Here is a 22968-nt window from a genome sequence, read left to right on the forward strand (position 1 = left end):
ATAGTTGAAAAGTATGTCTTATTTAATGTAAATGATAAACGATGCTCATTGGTTGTTTAAATTTATTACTTGTAAATTACCTTTTTATGTGTCTAGCTCATTTCCTTTGGAAATGTTAGCAGTTTTCTTATTAATTTCGCTAAATTATTTTTATATTAAGGTTTTCAACTCTTTGTGAAGTTCATTGCAAATAAACAACTTGTGTTCTTGTGGAATTATCTCTGATTTTAGTTATCCTGTTGTTTGTGTACCAGCCAGACCATTTGATTTGCTGAATGAAGTATCACAAGCTGTTTTTCTTACAGTTGAGATTGAAAAGATATATAAATATACAGATAGTGACTTCTTACTTGGGGATAGGCAAATTCTGTGATCTAAGTCCAGTGGTCTCTCTTCAGTAATCTGAAAGTCATTGAGGGAGGAGATTGCTTGTTTTTATCTCAAAAGCTTATTTCCTGGGTCAAAAGAACAATGTAATAGTTGGTTTTTACATGTTGGTGGATAGGCTTTTACAAGTTGGTGAGCTATCTATAGAGATGTGTGTAAGCTCTGGGAAGGCCAGAGTCCTCTCCCATTTGTTTATGTGTTCCCAGAGCTGGGTACATAGCACATCTTAGACGCTCAAGGATGAATGAATTAATGAGTTAACAAATGTAATACTGCTTTTGGAATAATGAAGAAAGGCATCTGGCAGAAACGACAATTTGAAAAGAAGAAAAAGGGACTGAAGAGAGAGGCATAAAGGTGACAAAAAGAATCTTGACAATTTTGCCTAAAGCCAATTCTTCTGTCAAGTTTTAACAAGATTTTCTTTCACTGCCCAAATTCCTAGGGTTCTATTTCTAATATTTTTGTTTTGTGCAAATAATTTCCACTTGGGAGAGGGATGAAATTCACTCGAATAACAATGAAGAGAGTTTAATAGAAGATAGTTTGGCTCAGGCTTTACTCTGTAGTTTATTTACTATCCCATGGGATTGTCGTTATAAATTATTCCGTATCTTTCCTCTGTCCTTTTTATAATGTAACTTTTGTCAAAAATACCGTTTTATAAACTTCACAGATTTCCATCTCCATCAATTTGTTTTTATAAAGCCATGGCTTATGCACAGATTATACCAACAGCTATAGGCCGGGCATCTGCAGTCAAGCATGCAGAAAAGGCAGTGCCCAGTGTTGTAGAAATAATCTTTGATTGGGGGTCACCGGACTCGGTACCTAGGAAAAAAATGAACCATTGCCCTGAGAATCCCACAGCTCAGAATGCTTCCTGGAAAGAAAACTTCTCCTTTATCTTAGAAAAACACCTTGTGGGGATTGATGGTGGTGGAAGTGTCAGCTTCCCATCTTCCACAATTCCATTCACGCACCTTCTGGAAGAGAGAATCCGAATCTCTGGGCATCATAAAGTGAGAGGACTTTTGAATTGAGGCTGAGCAGTCTGAAGGAAATTGCCTTCCATGGACTAGTGGGTGAGAGGAGAAACCTACTAAAGTTTGATACCTGATGTTCAGAAGAGACAGAAAGTGAGTGGCATGAGCATCTCACAGCTGACATTCATTGGGTGTTTACTGTGTCCCACATTTTTCTGAGTGTTTTGAATGCATTGTAAATTTAACACCCTAACCTATTAGATAGGTAATATTAGCCCTACTTTACACATAAGCAAACTGAGGCACACAGAGCTTAAGCGGCTTGTTTTGGATTACATAGGTGTAAATGGCATATTATGGATTCAAACACCATCTGACTCTGGAACTTGCTTTTAAACCACCATGCAAGATTGCTCTGAGCCATCCACGGTAATCTTAGGGAGAACATTAATAACTCCATTGTGTATGGGATGATAACTCCATTATTTTACTTTAATTTTAAAAGGGATGTGTAATTCCAAATGTCTGGGACCAACCAGAGAGTATATAACTGTGTTGCCCATGGACTGAGTTATTTATTTTTGAGTATGAATTAACTGGGGCCCTGGACCATTCTATGAGCTCTCTCCCCTTTCTAAAATGTAATCATTGTGAACCAAACACAGAGGCATTTAATTGTTTATTATTCAGTCTTTAATGTGGTATGAGCTCAGAGCAGATTTTATAATATAATTTCTGTTGTCTTATTAGGTGACTCTTTCATTCCAACTGTGAGAAGACAGCTTAAGGGGAAACCTCAGAGTCCCTGGAAGACAGTACATTGTAGTAGAATGAGTAATTGAGTGGGAATCAGTAGTTTAGCTCGGCTTTCCCACAGATGTTAGACCAAGGCTCACATAGCCAATTGCCTACTCAATGTATTGTCTTGAAAGTCCTACAGGCATCCAAAATTCCTAAAGTATAAATGTTCACAATCCAGCCCTTTATGCACTTGACCTTCAATATGCTTCCTTTTCATTAGTCTTTATTCATTTCAAGGCTTCACCTGTTACCTAATAAACCATATGCAAAATCTTGTATCTAGTGATATTACCTCTCTATATTTCTTGAATGCATCATCTCACCCCCACCTCTACTCTCATTGATCTTGTTCTATGTCTGGATGATGGCAGCAGGCTCTTATTTGGACATCATGACTTCAGGCTAGCCCTTTTCCTATCTGACCTCCATTCCACATCACTATACCATCTTCCTCCATTTACTGAAGGAAGAGATGTAGCCTGTACACTTTCATGCTGGAAAATATCCAGGGTCTGCCACTGCCAAGTCTAGGCAACTTTTCATAACATCTAAAACCTTCAATATTTAGGTCCTTGCAATCTGTCCAGCCACTGACCACTTTTCATCTTGTGTTCTAAGTGCATTTATGTTTGAGCTAGTCTCTCTGTTTAGATGTGACCTTTCTTCCCTTCTTCTGTGCTTAATTCTAAATTCTCAAGTGCTTCTTCTTTCTGTTTCTATAACAGGCTGCAATCTTTACACTAGACCACATTTTTAAAGAAATTGAATTAATTCTCTCCTCTTGATTAATGATAAACTTTTCAGGGGCTACTTTTCTTTGCAGTTCTGTTGCATAACTCGGTGGTTAGGACATGGTCAATGTTCAAGGAATTGTTGTGAACCATAAAACTGAGATCATGACCACAGATGAGTCTCTTTTCCTCTCATGCCTCAGTATCTCATGTGTAAAAGAAAAGCACTGATTGGAATGATCTCTAAGGCCTCATTCAACTCAGATCAAACCGATCCAAACAAAATGGTACTAGTATAATGCATTTTCAATTAATGAAGCATGTCTGGTACTTCTGCTCCATCTTGTTTATAATTTAACTTTTTTTTATAAATTATATTCTCTAATTCATATATGTTCACATTTATTTGGTGAGATGAAACTTCTCCTGATAGTTGGCCTTTGACAGAATTTACAGAAAATCTTCAGATCAAATGATGCTAATGAGGAGGTTACAAAGATGTTCTTCGAATGTCCCACACTGGCATAAATGTTGGCGTTTAAAATTGTAACCAAACATGGTAAAAAAAAAAAAAACCCATACATTTAAATGCAAGAATCTCTATTGAAAAGCATTATTAGAAACATACCATACAAAAATGTTTACTATTAATATAATGAGCTCATAAACATTGGATTCAGACTGATTTGATTAAAATGCAGGATCTGCAATTCATCAGCTCATTGACCTATGCAAGTTACAAATATACAGAGATACATTATTGTTATTTTTGAGTTGGGGATAGTAATACCTCCCTTTCAAAATTATGCTAAGCATTAAAGATGACTGGTATAGAGTAACAGCTTAGCCCCTAGTAGCTCTACAATAAGTTGCAAATGATGCTTGTGATGGTGGTGGTGATGTGGGTGATCATGATGATGCTAGTGATGGTGGTGGAGGTCATGATGATGGCAGTGGCAGAGGTAATGGTAGTGGTGATGATGGTGGTGATGAAGGCAATTGTGGTGGTGATGATGGTGATGGTGGTGGTGACAATAATAGTGATGATGATAATAATGGTAATGATGATGGTGGATGCTGATGGTGTTTCTAATATTGATGTTAGCAGTGGTGGTCATAGCCCTTTCTACCTCTGTGACTTTGCCCATGGATTTACCTCTGCGGAGAGAAGGTCCCTCATTCCAAGCGCTATCACTCCACCCTCCTTCACCTAGCTAAATCTTATTCTTTAATCTTAAAATTTCAGTTTGACATCACTCTCTCAGAGAAACAGCCTCTGATTTCTGAAACTAAATGAAGTACCCCTATTTTAATCTCTCTTGGCAAGCATCATATACTTTTCCTTTCACAGTACTTTTCACAAATGTAAACAACTTATTATTTACAAAATATCATTGCAAAATCTCTCACAACTTGACTGTGGTTCAGTGTATTCCCAGCATTTAGTGCTAAGCCTGGCATGATTTAGGTCCCTCAATAAATATTTGTCAAATGAGTAAAATTATGACAAAATCACTAGGACTATCCACCTGAAATCAGGGTGAAAGGATGGTATGTTCTACTTAACTCAAGGAATTGAATCAAGTAACTATTTTGATTACAGTTTAAAGGGCATTCTCAAAATGAGAGTTATTTTAAATAAGACATGAACAATTGGTAATGTACATAATTGAAGTCTAAGATGAATCTAATACATGATTGATGGTATATTGTAAGAAAAGGAGAAAAGAAGAGAAAAAAATATTGGTTGACAAATAAAAACAAGTACTTTAAAAATAACCTTTCTTGGGGCCCTGTTCTTTTTAGGAGGAAGGGTCTCTAGATAATGGGGCTGACTGAATGATGGTGGGGCGTTGCTGGGCATCAATGAATCCCTCAATGCTTCATTGTCTTAGGCCACAGTTAATGTGCAGGATAAGAAAGGCTCATAAAGATGGCATGTTTGCTTGGCGGCTCCCTGTTGGGGTTCCAGTGTATTACCTGGATCTAATTATCTCATCTCCAGCTGACAGAGGGGTTTCCATGGAACCTCTCCATCACTGCTGCCTCAGTCCAGCTTCCAGGGGGCTGTCTAATAGCTTGATATATTTTTTGGATCCCCTGCTCATTGGATGAACAAGCTGAAGCAAATCATGTATTGACCTCAAAGCATTTATAAACTGTAGAACATTATATTCTCATCAGAGCCATAGGGGCAGTAAACTATAGTTTCTCTGCTGTGAAACATGGTTTTGGTTATGCACTGTGTTACCGGGGTTGTACCTAAACAATAATACATCATTTGTGGCACATGTCGCCTTCTTTATTGAAAGGCAAAACAAAGAGTTGAGGACAAAAATCATTACTTCTTTAGCAATTTTTCACAAAATGCTTTTCTTTTGTACTTGACACACAGATGGGACATTGTACTGCGAGGGAAATGATGTATGGCAGCGTGACAAATTTCATTTCCTTTCTAAAACCAGCATCAGAAGGATGCACAAATTTGGGAAAGTTGTGTTTCTTTTTGTAAAATAAAATAAAATAAAAAGAACAAAATATACTTTTTAAAAGCAAAAGAGGGGACTCCAGTGGGGCTCCCTGAGAAAGCATTTGTGTGCTTTAATTGGCTTGTCAGGTATTGATCAAAGCGCTTAGATGAAAATATTGGTAACAATAAGCCAGCTCACGTGAGAGCTTTTGTATCATCTTGAAGATGGTCATCCATGATTGAGGCTGGAATTAACAGGATGCAATGCAGCCCTGTAGGACTGGATGGACAAAGGGGCCGACACAGACTCCTCTCCTGTGGGCTCAGGAAAAGCTGTATGCACAAACTTTCTGAGCATCAGAAGAAATCAGGTGGCTGCTCTAAGGTCTTGCCCATTCCTTCTCTACCCTTCCTATTCTTTGTCCACTCCGTCCTCAATGCAGTTTATCAAGGCTTATCCAGCCACCACTTGCTTCTAAGTCACCGGGGTACTTCCTAAAAATGTGAGATCTCTAGGTCCATGCAGACTTGGAATCAGGCTGAGTTGGGGCATGAGGATCTGCACTTTTCACATGTCCACAAAGTGATTTTCCTGCACTCCAAAATCTGTGAATCCCTGCCCATATGTCTCATCCCAGAGACTATCCTGAGAATAAATCATGATTAACATCCGCAAAGGGCCGAACATCTTTTTCTGACTTCCTCCCGCTGAGAGTCCTTTTCCCTTAACATTCTACTTGGTGACTTTTGAAAAGCATTCACAGCTATTAATGTAATAATTTACAGTGTTCCTCTTCCAGATAACATGTTTACATTACATTAGAGTCTTTTTTTCCCCTTATTTTCCAAGTCTTGCTGGGCAATTTTTTTTTTTTTTTTTTTTTTTTTTTTTTTTTTACAGAAAATAAATAAAAGCCTCAAATATGTTTAAGAAATAAAGCTTAGGCCGGGAGCAGTGACTCACCCCTGTAATCCCGGCACTTTGGGAAGCCGAGGTGGGTGGATTACGAGTTCAGGAGTTCAAGACCAGCATGGCCAAGACGGTGAAACCCCGTCTCTACTAAAAATACAAACATTATCCGGGCATGGTGGTGGGCGCCTGTAATCCCAGCTACTTGGGAGGCTGAGGCAGAGAATTGCTTGAACCCAGGAGGCAGAGGTTGCAGCAAGCCGAGATGGCTCCATTGCACTCCAGCCTGTGCAACAGAGCAAGACTCCATCTCAAAAAAAATTAAAAATAAAGAAGAAGAAGAAGAAGAAGAAGAAGAAGAAGAAGAAGAAGAAGAAGAAGAAGAAGAAGAGAAGAGAAGAGGAAGAGGAAGAGGAAGAGGAAGAAGAAGAAGAAGGAGGAGGAGGAGGAGGAGGAAGGAGGAGGAGGAGAAGAGGAAGAAGGAGAAGAAGAAGAAGAAATAAAACTTAGTTAAATTTAGTGAAATATCTTGAACACAGAATTTGTCAGAGCCTTTAATATATGCATGTACACTGAAATTTTTCAAATATTCTTTAACATATTTGATAGGAGACTCCTTTGTCCTGGAGAGTCTCATGAAATTTGTGTTTCAAAGAACGAATATTAAATAATATTGCCTAATTCAGGAGTGTTAAAGAGTAAGTAGAAATCCTGGAGGTACTGTGGCCAGTGGGCTGTGGCAGGGGAGACATTTGCTGCCTCTTATATGTTATCACCTGTGTTCTGTTTGCTATGCTCACAAACAGTTCCACATGGATGCAGGAAAAATTGTCTGATACTGAGAAATAAAGATTATGTGTTAGATAATTTAATATTTACACCAAAGGGATTCACCCTACTGGAACGTATTTTCTCGGAAACGTTTTATTTTTTTAAAACGATCAAGTTAGCACCGTTTACCTAATTTAATATCTATAATATTTAGCTTCTATGATTGTCATTTTATTCTTTAAACATTTTGTCAGTTACTTAGATTATGAAAAAGTCAACAAACTTTTTAAACACCAGCATAAACACTGGATGACTCTGAGTGTGTTTCTTCACATCTCTGGGATGCTGACTATAGTCTCGGTAATTCCTAACAATTTTGGGGCCATCATACAGTTTTTGAGATTTCTAATGAAAGCGATGGGAGTTCTTCTCTCTAAAGCATCACATATGCAGATGCGAATTAACTTTTCTTCTGTAGTTTCTAGGGCTGCATGAGTCATCTGAAGCCTATCCCAGATGCTACAAGGAGCCATGGATGGGCAGAGAAAGGATCCCTGGGCCAGCATCTCCCTTAGGGTCCTTCCTGCCATGATATTGTGTGAGTCTACGATCTATTCTCCTCTCAGTTGCCACACTCCATGTGCTTTCTACTGGGGCATCTTCCTTTTTCTTTCCTTTTTGTAGTTTCTGGCAACCACAGATCTGAATCTATAAAGTTTCAGTCATAATGAGTGGTTACAACTTCAAAGGATACTCTTTCAGTCATTTACATTAGAAAATATAGCATTGTTTTCCATTTATACAAAGCCACTATTTGCCCTTTCTCCTGCATATTTAGTGTGCAAAGTTAGAGACTAACCGCAGAGGTCATAAACAATAAAAATGTTTGGCAACAGTTGGCATAGAGAAATGATTTTTCTGAACTGTCAAAAGTGCATGAAATCAGCTACGCATGTTACGAAATGTAAGTCACAGTTCTTTTTGTGATGCAACAAATAAAATGGTGGATATTTCAGCAAAATTACAATGACAAGCAGCTGCAACCACATGCAATCATCTGTGTCTCAAATGTTCTCCCAACATTTTTTAATACCCTTTATTTTTCAGAGTAGTTTTAGATTCACAGCGAAATTGATAAAAAGTAAAGAGTTCCCATATACCCCCCTGCTCCAGCATACACACAACTTTCCCCACTACCAAAATTCCCCATCAGAGAAGTACATTTGTTACAATAGTTGAACCTACATTGACACATTATTACCAAGAGTCCATAGTTTACCTTAGGGTTCACACTTGGTGTTGCATATTCCATAGATTTGGACAAATGTAGAATGGCACGTATCACTATTATAGTATCATACGGAGCAGTTTCACTGCCTTAAAAATCCTCTCTACTTTGTCTATCCATCCCTTCTTTCCCCCAATCCCTGACAACCACTGATCTTTTTACTGTCTCCACAGTTTTCTTTTTTCCCAGGGTATCATGTAGTTGGAATTACACAGTATGTATTCTTTTCAGATTAGCTTCTTTCACTTAGCAATATATGAGTTTCCTCCATGTCTTTGCATGGACTGATACCTCATTTCTTTTAGCGCTAAATAATATTCCATATAATCCCAGGACAATACTGCGTATGTTCCTTTCTGATCTGTGCATGAGGAACAAAGTGAAGCCTTTGGTACGTGGCTCGGTTTGGGCAATGCAAATAAATGATCACATAGGTACTTTGCTATGGATCTTGCAGGCTGTCTCATTCCAATTGTGCAAAACTTGTCTTTCACATTTATTTATTTTGGGGTCATGGACTGTTGAAGTCAGGTATCTAGTCTTATCTCCTCATCAAAGCTTTCAAGCTTACATCAGCAAAAGGAGGGACGCATTATTTTCTTGGCTCAGTCATTTGGAAATGCCTCTAGCACCTGAGTGGTCAACTGTGCCAAATACAGCCTCTGTTTAATTCCTGCATCATGGTGTCTCTAAAGTCATTGGAGCTTGTTTGTTTGTTTTTGTCTTTCAAGGTTCCAACTCTGCTTTCATCTGTGTCACGTTTATTCCAGATTTATTAGTCCCAAAGTCGCTCTTGGTATGTCATCATTGATCAAAATAAAAGAAGTACTCTGATTAAAAGTGTATTTAGAGATGATCTTAAAAACATGCATTCAAGATCATTTTTACCATGGTTAAACCAGTTCTATTTGTAAAACAAACACAAAGGCTAAGAGGCTTGGCCAGGAAACGCATGCTTTTTGCACAAAGTAGAAGATGTTTTTTCTTTTTTAAAATATTAAAATGTGAACCTTTCTTGCCTTATTCATGGTCCAGCTGGTGAGCTGTGTATGGTTCAGTTAAGACTGAATGTATCCTTATTGTTTCTTTACATATCAGCTAATAAAAAATTAAACCCATTAAGAATATAACATTTAGACAGGAGAGAATGATATTTTTTTAATGTCACACTCAAAACCACATTTCTTTTAATCAACATCTGCTCTGTGTTAAGCTGCCTATAAAATCTGGTGCCCTGTTGACAGTGGAAGATGAAAACAAACAAACAGGAAAACTACAAAAGGCATGGTATTAACATCAAAGTAGAATAACCATGCTCTCTTTCTTTGGCATTTGAAAAACATCTTTATTTTGACCCTAAACAATTGGATTTTCTTCCCACCAATCTTGATTTTGGAGCTCTGGATTAAGAAGACTTGCATGTGAACTGAAACATGAGAGTAAAGGGAACCGAAAATGAACAAGGGGCTGTTTGAAAAAATTAAACCATTTGCAACTATAAAACCTCTTTTATTGTTTGTGACAATCAGAAATCAGCATCACATTTATTTGTAGATTAGACTCATGCTCTTCAGCCATAATGGTAGGTACCCTACAGAAGGCAAAATAATAACAACTGTCCTTTTATAACCCTGCAAATAAAGTAGTGCAAAGACTTGGGATTATGGAGAATGAAAGAGAGATCTCTTAGAATATGTGAATACTGGAATATGAGAGCATCATTCTTTTTTTGAAACTGAGAGCAGTGATCTAGATTTGTGTTAATACTTTATGGCCAGCTTTGTGTCTGTATTAAAAACAAAATAAAAGTAGCCTGTGGGATGTCTCACTTTAGAACATTGGTGATGATGACAACCTCCATTCTGCAAGGGTTGTGTCTATCACAAAAATGTATGTATTAATCTGTTACATGGAGAAACTTACTATATATTTGTTTATTAAAATCATAGCCTTTACTATGAACCAGGTAGAATGATATGTGTTGAGTACAGAGGTAAAATAATCCGTCTCTGACCTCCTGAACCTAGTGGGAGAAAACAAACTAACTCATCACTAACAATAACAACCACAAAATTCCTGCCATACGGGTTAAGAGGAGATATGGAGACAATCCTCCCTTCCACGCATGATGTTTCTCAGAAGGTGATACATTCTTCTTTTACCATATGATTGAGGGATTGAAAGACTGTGTAAGACAGAATAAACTTGTCACTACGGAGTGTAAAATGTAGTGAGCATTTTTAAATTTTATTTATTGACAACTTTGCATTTTATTCTCCACTTTGAAGACCTTATCCAACTGTAAATATTTGCGGAGCACTCACTCTGCGTCCCAGGGGGAACACTTTTACAGGGTTATTCCAAATCTGATTTTCTCAGGATCACTAAATATTACGACAATTCTTTCTCTCTCTTTTCTCACGTCTTCAAAGTGTCTTCTGTAAAGACTTCTTCAGACTGTCAATAGGAAGACTGATAAACTCAGGTATTTGTACTTTCTTTGTTCAAGGAAATCCAAGAAGGCTTCCTGGAGGGGATCCATTAAAAATATGGGCACGGGCCAGGCGCGGTGGCTCACACCTGCAATGCCAGCACTTTGGGAGGCCGAGGCGGATGGATCACCTGAGGTTGAGAGTTTGAAACCAGCATGAACAATGTGGAGAAACCTCATCTATACTAAAAATACAAAATTAGCCAGGTGTGGTGGCACATTCCTGTAATCCCAGCTTCTAGGGAGGCTGAGGCAGGAGAATGGCTTGAACCCGGGAGGTGGAGGTTGTGGTGAGCCGAGATCCTGCCATTGCACTCCAGCCTGGGCAACAAAAACGAACTCTGTCAAAATAAAATAAAATTAAATTTTAAAAAAAAAAAAGGCATGAACATGGATTTTAAAGTGCCACTTCTTTTTCTTTCTTTTTTTGAAGTGTGGTGGAGGGGGCTGCAGTCTTATCCAGGTATGTATCTCTGGATTTGCTATTATAAGCATGGATTTGAGAGCCTTTCAAAATACATTTTGAGGGAGGTTAGGAGCTTCCTATGGTTAGGAAGACCACAGGAGAAGGAAGGAGAAACCTCTCCTGTTTTGCAGGGAAAACAGAACGCGGCATAGAAGTGATAAAAGGTCAAAGGCATTCTATTCTTTTTGATTCACACATTTCTTGGATTTCGCCCTTGACCTGAATCTCTAATGAACCAATCATATAATTGAATTAATTCATCCTTGCCAATTCGTGTTAGGCAGCGAGTTTGAGTACTATCAGAAGAAATTGTAACTGGGGAGGAAAAAGGACAGGGCTTCCCAGACCCTTAAGAGTCTCTGGTATGGGGCCTATAAAAGTCACCTACTCAGAACAATGTCTGTAACTGAACTAACTGCACCAATCCTTTCGGATTTTCCAGCTACTTTTTAAAATCACTGACCTCAAATTTCATTGACTTCAGGGTGCATTGGAGTCACGCCTCAGTGCCTGCGTTTATGTTGCTCAAGGAGGCTGACACTGAGGAGTGCCAACAGCACACAGGATGTTTCTTTGTGAGGTGTTTATTTTCTTGCATTTCAAACCTTTCTTTTTCACGTAAAGCTCCTTGATTATTTTACTCTAGTTTTTTTTTTTCAATCATAAAAGGAAAAGCATATAGTCTTGTTAAGACGGTCTTACAGCTATAGCTTCAGATAAACACGTAGATAAAAATAGATATATAGATAGTATGTATGCTAAATGGGAAAGCTATCAAATCTGTGTTAAGCATTTTCTCATATGCATGTAACTTGGAGCATATCCCAGGTATTCTTAAACTTGTTCTGGTTATACAATTCCTCATCAATAAAGGTTCAGACATAGTTAAAATCGACACAAATAACAAAAATCCCCTGGTGGACAGATATCATAGAAAGACTTATTTCTCACTCATAACACCAGTTTAACCTTTAAAACAATCTATTTCTCTTCACCTGTTCTTCGCTCTTGCCTGCTGGAATCACTGTCTTTCTTTCTCTTTCTCTCTTCTTACTTATTCTTTGCTTTGTTCTCATTAATTAAACAATAGCTCCAAAGCAGCCACAGAATGCATGAAGTCCAAGTCTAGTCTGGCAATCTGTATTAAGAAGACGCAAACAATAGTAGTTTTTTCACAAGTGACTGTTGTTAGGTAAAATGTTAAATTGATACATTATATGCACATGTAAAGTACAGTGAGATGGGCTGTAAAGTATGCTCTAAGAAATCTTTCTCTCTCTCTATGTATGTACATATACATACATAATATGTTGATAAGCCTGTGCAAGATTATAGCAGTCAATGGATAAGAATACCCAAGAGGTTTTTCCCTTTAATGGTACTAGAATAAGTCCCTTTCTAAGGTAATCCATTTTCCTTCATGCTATTTAAAAATAAAACAGGGTACATTTTAAAATTATGCACGTGAAGGCAATATTCAGCGGGCTACTTAGCATTCAGAGGGGATTTCTGCAATCCACCCTGTCATTGCTGTTCTTGCCCTCGCTCTGCAGTACGAGAAAACACTGTTATTTACCCTGGGACACAGGTGACTGAACTTATAAAAATCACTACAAGACAAGATGTATTGAGGCTTGGCATGGAATGACAAATTCTGGTGAGGTTCACCAAGAAGAGACATATTGATTCGTAAATGATTAATAAGGAGAATATAATTGTATTTCATTAAGATGGATGGGATTTCATTTAGTCTGTCTTCTCCCTTTCCAGTTCAGATGCGAGAGGAAATCGAGTCATCATCAATGGCACCTCGTGTTAGCCTGCCATGGCAACAAGCTCATTGATTGAGTAAAAGAACTTTCAGATGCACTAGCTGGTCTTTAACGGGTTGCTAAAAGCACAGATAAGACGGCTGCGGGAGCCGACTGAATTTCCACGGATATATACAAAGGGAATGGAAAATCACAGTACAATTTCTCATTGGCTCCTGATAGAACTAGGTCCTTTTATAATTCTAAAACTGGGGTACAAAACAATGCCCACGCCATTCATTTTGGTTATAACCATTAAGGGGAAGGGAGAGGAAGTCTGTGGAATTGCAGAGTACTTTGCACTAGAATTTTCTATTACATATTCTCTAATAGGAGTATTTTCCTCTATTACATTATGACTTTTGTAATAATAATAGCTAAGGATTACTGAGGATTTTTATTTTCTTTTCTGCATGATCTTGACTATTTTTCAAAACAGTCCTGGTTGCTGGGTACTATTGATGTCACCATTTTATGGATGAAAATGCCAAGGTTCAGAGTGACATACATCTAAAAAGGGCCAGTTTCAGCCTTGAACCCGTTATACTCTAATCCCATTTTTAAAATAACTCTTGGTTTTCTCAAAAGGCCTTTAAATGTATGGAGAAGCCAGTACAAGGGCAGCAATGTTGTGGTTAAGCGTGTGCAGTTTGGAGTTGGACTCCACTGAAGGCCAGTACCACCATTTAGTAGCTGTGTGAACTAGTGAGTTACTTAAAACCTATACCTTCCCTTCCTCATCTGCAAAATGGGGGTGTGGTAAGGCTGGAATAAGTTAATGTGTGTAGCGTGTTGAGAAGGCACTGTCTAAGCACGTGGCACATGGTAAGCATGTAGGAAATAGCAACACGTACCTGGGTCTGAGTGACACGTGCCTGGGTCTGAGTGACACGTGCCTGGGTCTGAGTGACACGTACCTGGGTCTGAGTTCTGCTCTGTCATGATGATTGGTGCCCAATGGCAAAAGCTGTTCCACGCCAGCATTTTACATGCCTAGCACCCTCTTTTCCAAAACAAGTTCCCAGGCCATCCTCAATATCAACATTCAGGGAAATACATTCTGTTCGTTGTAGGTACGACAGTGAGAATATCTGCTGAATAATAATTAAGCTATCTGACTGCATAATAGTTAAAAGGTTTGTTTTTGCCATCTGTGAATTAAAGCCAAAAATAACAACCAATGCATAGAATATTGTGATGGTTATAGGAGATGCAGCTTGTCAGCTTGTCAACCGCTCAGCTCAGTGGTTTGGGCATGATTATAACTCCACACATAATAGTGATTACCATTAGTATTGTTATTACTAAGGCAACACAGTGATAGCAGTAATGGTACAAACAGAAAGATCCACCTAATCCAAAATTCTATTTAACGAGGGAGTTTCTACATATAGCCACTATGGTTTCTAATTTTCAAAAAATTAGCGTATAATAAAATATACTCAGTAATAAAACCGAACTGAATATATTATAATAATTTAATGAAGCAGAAGACATTGGAGATGCCTCAATTATCATTTTGTTTCATAGATTCAAAAGTGTAACTTTATACACTTATTCAATAGATAAAATGCTGACTAGGTCAGCTTAAAGTTGAAATAGATTTTTGGATTCTCTCAAAGTATACGGCAATAACAAATATAGAAGTTTTCTGAAAAAAAAATTAGCAAAATAGAGATAGTACTATTTTTAGTTTTAAAATATTATAAAAGAATTTTAAATGAAAATAGAGATAGTACTATTTTTAGTTTTAAAATATTATAAAAGAATTTTAAATGAGACAAAAATAATATGATGGCAATATATGGCCTTTTACAAAGAGAGGAACTGAGGCAGGGAGGAGAAATAATTCTAGAATGACATGCTGGTTAGAGGTATGATGTGTTGGACCACAAGAGTGATGTGACTCTGACTTTTCCTTTGTTTACAAATCACTTTGGATAAACCAATGGCTCCTGCCGAGCCCCTGGGTTGGTAGAGGAGTAAAATGCCCAGGAGTTGAGCATCCTAAGATATGCACCCTGAAGACTGCAGGAAAGTGCAGAAATTAGGTAGAAATAGGGCTTCTTTAACATTCATGATGGCTAGGCATCACTGCAGGTGTCTTAAGGAACTACCCAGTAACTCACTGAACCAGCAACTGTGTGCATGGCCTCCTGAGAGGTGAGGGACACAGAGTTTTTTATCAAGAGTGAAGGATGTGTCTGTGTTCAAGTGTCTTGCAAAATGAAGACAAAAGAAGTAGTTTGCAATTAGCTCTTAGTTCCTACCTTTCAAAGAAGCATCCGCCAGTCAGGTGAGATGAAACGGACCATGAAGAGAAGCTTGTATCTGTATAAAATGCAAACCTATCTGGACAGTGGAATGGGGTTTGTTTCAAACTTCAGGGTGCATTTCTATTAAGCAATGGAGAGTGCACTTTCTAATAAAAATAAAATGAAGCTCAAATGGCACAAGAGTCTCCTTATATTTAAAATGGTTCTCGTAAAGTAACATTTTGATGATTTAAATGGAAATGAATCAGAACATATAGATTAAATTTCCTTGAAAAACACATTGGCTTTTGTATATTTTTTATTAAATTTTCATTTCCAATATCCTGAAGTAGTCTCCAGAAAAAATTAAACAGGAAGGAAGGGTAACGAAAACATGTATTCAGCTCTGAGCATGATGTTTTTTCATAATATTTCCAGTAAATAACAGAAATTGAAAAAAAAATTAAGCTGGTATAAGTGCTTGCTATGCAATATATGTGGGGACTTTGCCTTTGAAAACAAGATGGATTCAGAATATAACATCACCAAAGAGGCTGAAATATGAAATTTCATGTATGATATTTTTAAAACATAAATACGTTTTCTCATTTAAGAATACTTTTAAGAGATTCCCTTATATAGGAACGTTTTTGAATACTATCTACAAGACAGGTCAAGATAAGATTTCAATTTGAAGCTAAGTTTTAAGGGTAGATGTCAGAGTAATGCTTATTAGAGGAATTTTCCTTTTTTTTTTTTTTTGAGACAGAGTCTTGCTCTGTCGTCCAGGCTGTAGTGCAGTGGTGCGATCTCGGCTCACTGCAATCTCCACCTCCCAGGTTCAAGCAATTCTCCTGCCTCAGCCTCCCAAGTAGCTGGTGTGCCACCATGCCTGGCTAATTTTTGTATTTTTAGTAGAGATCAGGGGTTTCACCCTGTTTGCCAGAATGGTGGTGAGCTCCTGACCTCAAGGGATCCGCCCACTTCGGCCTCCCAAAGAGCTGGGATTACAGGCTTGAACCACCGTGCCGGGCCTTCAGGAATTTTGCTGATGAAATAATAATCATTCCAAGGGCTTAAAAGAAGAGGCTTATGAAAAAAAAATAAGAATGTACTGAAATCACCAGCATTAACAAAAGATTAACTTGATTAAACAGCACTGTGCATTATCTCATGTTATCTTCACAATGACCATGTTGCAGCCATCTATTGTTGTCACCATTTTGTAGCAGCAGTAATGTGGGCTTATGGAGGCAAAGCAACTTGCCAAGTTTATGTACTTTGCAAGGCGTAGACTAATTCCTACCTCATGCATGACCACTCCATCACACTGTCCCTCTTTCTGGATTGAGTCCCTTGATAGCAGAGTTAAAAACAGTAAAGCATTGTGTTTTATTGTTTTCTAACTAGAGAATTCTTGTTTTGTCCTTTGTGCTGGGCCCTTGATAGGCCTTCCATGTACGAAAATAACTTTTATTTGTCCAACATTTTGTGGATAGTTGGCCTGGTTATAGAATTCTAGGCTGGAAATGATTCTCTTTCAGAATTTTGAAAGTATTGTGTTTTATTGTTCTCTAACTGGAGAATTTCGAGGCTACTCTGCTTTTTAATCCTTTTTGTGTGATCTTTTATTTTGTCTCTCTGCAATTTGTCAGTATTTTGCTTTACCTCAACGTTACCACAGTTTTATGACAATTTACCAAATTATTGATTCTTTATTGTCCTTTGTGCTAGGCCCTTGATAGGCCTTTTTAATCTTTTTTTTTTTTTTTTTTTTTTTTTAGTCATTTACTACTAAAACATACTATTTGTTTTGTTTATTATATTTCCCTCCCATTATCGGTTCTATATGTCTGAAAAAAAAAAAGTTTTTTGCAGGGGGTAGGGGGCGTGGGGTTGGGGGGATGTGGGAGGAGTATTGGATTTCCTGAGCTCAAATACTCATCTTTTTGTCTATTTTCTGTTTGTTTATCTTTTCTGTTTCTACTTCATGGAAATTCTTTCTTACAGCTTTTTATTGAGTTTTTTATTAATTTCCTTTAGATGTGAAATTTCTGAGAACTCTTTTGGTGTTTTCTCATTGTCTCTATTTAATAGCGTTCTGTCCCCATTTTGTAGCTGCTATACCTGTCAGAATCTTTCTGAAAACATAAATTATAGCTTTAAGGGAAGATTTCTTCCACTTGAAAAATCTCAGCGTCCTCTAAGTTGTTGATTTTGTCTTTCTGCTTGTGTGAGTCTCCATCTTTTGTGTCAATGGCTTTCCTCTAGTGTCTGGTAAACTTTATTGCTGTTATTTCAATATCTTTAAAAATGAGGACCAAATTGGAAGCTATAACCACACGGACGGAGCACATCTATTCTGAGAGCCACTCTCTCTGGATCTCAGGTTCCCCAGTCAAAACTCCAGCCTGGATGATGAAAACCTGCCTGCTTGTCTGTAGGGATGGGGCCTAAATTCTCTCTGAGAATCCACAATGAGCTGAAGACCCATGGAAAACGCATGAAGTTGAAATGGGCAATATGCAAGTTATGGTAGTCTTTCACACTCCATGCAAAAGGCCCCACGCAGAGTGTAATGGTTAATACTGAGTGTCAACTTGCTTGGATTGAAGGATGCAAAGTATTGTTCCTGGGTGTGTCTGTGAGGGTGTTGCCAAAGGAGATTCACATTTGGTCAGTGGACTGGGAAAGAACACCCACCCTCAATCTAGGTGAGCACAATCTAATCCAATGCCAGCAAGGAATAGCATAAGAGCAGGTAGAAGAATGTGAAGAGATTAGACTGGTTTAGCCTCCCAGCTTACATCTTTCTCCTGTGCTGGATGCTTCTTGCCCTTGAATATAGGATTCCAAGTTCTTCAGCTTTGGGACCCAAACTGGCTTCTTGCTCCTCAGCTTGCAGACGGACAACTGTGGGACCTTGTGATCATGTGAGTTAATACTCCTTAATCAACTCCCCTTTACATATACATCTACCTTATTAGTTCTGTCCCTCTAGAGAACCCTGACTAATACACGGAGTAGGCCTTTCTGTCTCTCTCTCTCTCTCACGCTCATAATAATAAGCTTTTTTTTTTTTTTTTTTCAAAGAGAGAGATGAATAATACGGTGTGGCCCTTTTGTATGTATCATTATTCTATCCTTGGACAAATACTTGGAGTTGTTTTCTTCCATATTCCCCAGTGCCAGAGCCTTTCAGTTGGGTCTCATCCTCTTACACCCTTAATAAAGGATCAAATACCACTAAAACTAAAAACTACATCCTTAACTCTAACAGCAAACATGTAAAGTATTTAGCATCTCACAAAAGCCCTGAATAGTGCATCACAGTGCTTCTAGAGGATCAGAATGAGAAGCTGAAGCTGTTGGTTATCATCTTGACCCTGATCCGAACTTCTCAAGGCTCTGAAGTAATGTATCATGTGATGGCCAGGTTTTAATTCGAAGTCGTGCTGATACTCTGCATCCTGTCCATGCATCAGAGATGCACAGTGAGGAGTAATTAGATGCAAACAAAGTTGCCGAATGGGCAGTGGAAATGGGAGTTTCAATTATTTTTTAACAACCTGTTTACTGATTCTCTGGTGTTTAGTATTTTTCGGGTTTATGAGGTTCCTCATTGATGGCTTCAGGCGAGAAACCACAGAAAATTGATGGAGAGGATCCAAGAGGCCCTGGTCCATGGGCAGTATTCTCTCACTCCAGAGTGTGATTACAACCTGTGAGTTTTAGAGTTTTTAAACACAGGTGCAGGGCTTTCTGCTTGTTTGAGTGAGGAAAGTATCCTATTTGGAAAAAAAATAATAACGTGGTTCTCATTTGAGTGAGAGTTCTTGGCTTGACACGGTCATGAATCTCGCTCAAAACACACAGAAAATCACTATTAAGTCAAAGGATAGCCCACTCAGTGTTGGAGAAAAGGTGTTAAGTCATGTGAATGCTTTGTCTATCAGCTTAGATGAGAGTGGATTTTATACTTAAAGAATGCAAATTTCACCCTCACAGGAAAAAGAAATGCACCATATTTAAAAAAGAATAATGATTATTTAATGTGTAAGATTGGTATATACATACATTATTATTCCTAGCAATAATACATATATTATTTGAAATGTGCATTTAGTTCTCTTTGAAGAAATTTATAATACTTTACATAGCTCTCTATATTGGTATTTGCTGCCCTAGTAAATTTGCCTGGTTACTTAGAGGTATTATTATTTCTATTTTGCACATGGCAAATGAAGGGTTTGAGTAAGCTTTTAGGTATTATACTCTACCTCGGAGTCATGGCACATGTAAAAAATATAATCCAAGCTATTTGATTTCCAAATGAATGTTAGTGTGAATAAATAAAACACACAGAACTAATGTTTTCTTTTAGCATCATCAATAAAAGTATTTTCTCTTTGTTAGTTGTGAAATGTATTAGTAGGCAAATCTGAGTTCTTAAGAAACAGATGACCCAGTTTTTAGATGATATAGGCCTTTTCTTTTACAGTAGATTTTGTTTCCCTATTATGTAGACCTGAGGGTATTTTGTGACATCTTAGCATGCCCACTGGATAGTTGAAGGTATCCAGACTACTGAGTGTGCTAGCTAAGCCTCATGGTGCTTCTTTCTGATTTCTGGCAGGGGAAGATTTCTGCACTTCTAGTGAGTGTGGAGTCGGAAATTAACTACATAACCCTGGGTCCAGACCTTTACTCTAATGTTGGCTCTTGTATGTTTCACTGTCAATCAAGAAGAAAACCGTGACACGGTTTGTTTCCCAGTACTCTATTTTTTAGAGTAAATGCATCTCTTAATCCTGCTTTGGAGCTCCCCCTCTCTCCACACATACGCTTTTCTCTTTAGTCAATAATTCGTTTTATTGGTTACAGTGTGACTACACCATTTCAGGCCTTTCCACAGCCGAGCACAGCTGCTCGTGTTGGCTATTGATTCCATATGTTAGCTCAAAATTGTATAATAGTCTCTTCTAACAGTTGCCTTTGGCTTTTCCTTTCCCCACTCAGGAAGGCACCCTCTGCCCCTGGCTTGGCACGCCAGTAACTAGAAAAGGATCCTAATTATTTCAACCACTCATCACCAAAAAGCACAAATAGTTGTCACGTGTTTGAACAGCTAACCATGGTTTTGGTTTATGTGGCTTCATGCTGCTCTATGGAAAACACTTTAAGAAACCAACTCTGAATTTGCTGGTAGGAAGAAAATGTTGCCGCTTTGGAAGGTTTAGCAACCTCTAACTCCAAGGAAATGTCCTTGTTAAATTACTGTGTGACTATGTAAGCTTATCTTCTCTCCAAGTTATCCTTATATCCCACTGCCCCTCTTCTCTTTTCTCTTTCAATCTAGTTTCTGTATTTATAACTGTGAATGGAATATTTAAGCTGTATATGAAGCATAGCATTTTTCCCAGGGAAGACAACTTGGATCGCACCTAGTAAACTTCATCTCTGAAAGCTTTATAGAAGCTACAAGTTGTTGCATGTGCTGAAAAACTCAATTCATATGGAGTTGACACTTTACCTGAGAATCTCTGGGCATCTGAGTAACTCAGAAGCTCATAATCTGGATCACAAAGAGCCTTCATAATGTCTCCTTCTAGTGCTTTAATAGCTTTTGTGTCATAGTGAGAAGCAAAACCAGTTATCATGGCCAGGTGTGGTGGCTCATACTTGTAACCCCAGCATTTTGGGAGGCCGAGGTGGGTGGATGAACTGAGGTTGGGAGTTTGAGACCAGCCTGGACAACATGTGAAACCCCGTCTGTACTAAAAATACAAAAATTAGCTGGGCATGGTGGCACACGCCTGTAATCCCAGCTACTTGGGAGGCTGAGGCATGAGAATCACTTGAACCCAGGAGGCGGAGGTTGCCGTGAGCCGACATCATGCCGTTGCACTCTAGCCTGGGCAACAGAGTGAGACTCCATTTCAAAAACAGAAGCAAAAACAAAAACAGTCATCCTCTTCATGGCTGAAAGAAGAAGGCACACAATCTAGGCAGGGTCAGGAGGGTCTACTCATCAGACATAGAGAAGATAGCTCTGATCTCTCATAAGAGCCCTTTAGAATTGATCTCAATGACCAAAGCATATACAATTTTCAGGTTCTGAATCAACCAGCTGGAAGGGATGGAGCCTAAGTTGAATACAGTTTTGTAAGCTAACTTGAGAATTGGGTAAGAAAAGGTCAAGAAGGTTTTAGCCCTCTTAATATTAGCTTTCTTCCACCTCTCCCTCCCACTGGTAACTGGATCTAAGTCCTATAGAGTTTTTCTTTGCTACACTCACTGCCTCCTCTCATATATAGATCTGTTTAGTCTCATTTTTAGATTACTGAAACATTTTCTCCCATTCTCTATTTATAGTCTCCTTTCTCTTTGGTAAATCTCAGTGGTGAGTGGTCAAACTGATTCTGCCAAAAAAAAAAAAAAAAAAAAAATTCAAACTTTTCTACTAGTAGTCACAGGAAACTAATAAACTGGTAAACTAGTTTATTCTTTTGTTTGTTTTTTGGGCTTTGTGTGTGTGTGTGTGCGCATGTGGTGCATGTGTGTGTTTGTGTGTGTGTGTGTGTGTGCGCATGTGGTGCATGTGTGTGTTTGTGTGTGTGTGTGTGTATGAGAGAGGAGAGAGATGAAGTAGTTATAAGGTTAAATAAATCATCCTGAGTAGCCTGTGTGAAGCATAAAATGTCTGTAAGTCTCATATTTGATCTGATTCATGCTAAAGAGGATAATGTTTAACTTCCCAAGCCTTTGAGCAAAATGAAGACTACCCAAAATAGTTCCATGTTTACCCTGTAGCTGCACAGATGGTTTCCCCCCATCCATGCTGTCTTCTCTCCTCTCCTTCCCTGAACAAATTGCACAGACTTAGAACTTGAAACCAAATTGAAAAACCTTGAAAGCTCTATTCAAGTTGGCCAAGGGAAGCTCGGATCCACCCAATTATTTTACTTACAATCACTTGACCATTCTATACAAATCTTTCCTCCTATCTCCGCTCTAAGGTTTCATTATTCTGCTCTAAGGCTTACTACTATTATCCATTTAAAAATAAAGACTGTCCTGATTACTAAATAAGATGTTTTCTGACCTTCAATGTTTGTTTTCATGAGAACGTTGACCAAACATGACCCAGCACTCTTAAGTAGGCCAGAGTATATGAATTCCTGAGGCATCACACAAATTCTCAGCTGTGTGATTCTCTCAGTTCTCAAAGACTAATGGGGATTCAATAATAAACACACATATTGCTCTAAATTGTTATTCTCATAACCAGGCTCTTCCACTGCTCTCCTCTGTGTTGCTATAGCTCATTTCTAAGCTTCTAGTGCTGTCTGTATTTTTCTTTGTCTTTCTCATTAAACATGAAGTGATCAGTTCAATGCCTGGCATATAATAGGTGCTTAATAAAAACACCATGAAATAAATTGAAAGAAGAAGAACTGTAGTGGTCGCTGTAAGGCTGCATTTAAAAGCTACGGAATGTTTCAGAATCAGAGTATGCCCAAGATCCACCTGTTTCTGGAGTTGTGAAATTTGAAATTCTCTCTATAAGGAAATTTGATGATTCAATGAAAAGGAAGGCT

General features: G+C 38.2%; 1 protein-coding gene across 1 annotated transcript in view; it reads right to left on the reverse strand.

Annotated features, from left to right (window-relative positions):
• The window catches only part of BLOC1S5 (biogenesis of lysosomal organelles complex 1 subunit 5), a 995078-nt gene that overhangs the window by 817920 nt on the left and 154190 nt on the right, over positions 1-22968 (reverse strand). The gene's annotated exons all lie outside the window — the stretch shown is intronic.

This window comes from Macaca thibetana, chromosome 4 (assembly GCF_024542745.1).
Source record: "Macaca thibetana thibetana isolate TM-01 chromosome 4, ASM2454274v1, whole genome shotgun sequence".
Lineage (NCBI taxonomy): Eukaryota > Metazoa > Chordata > Mammalia > Primates > Cercopithecidae > Macaca > Macaca thibetana.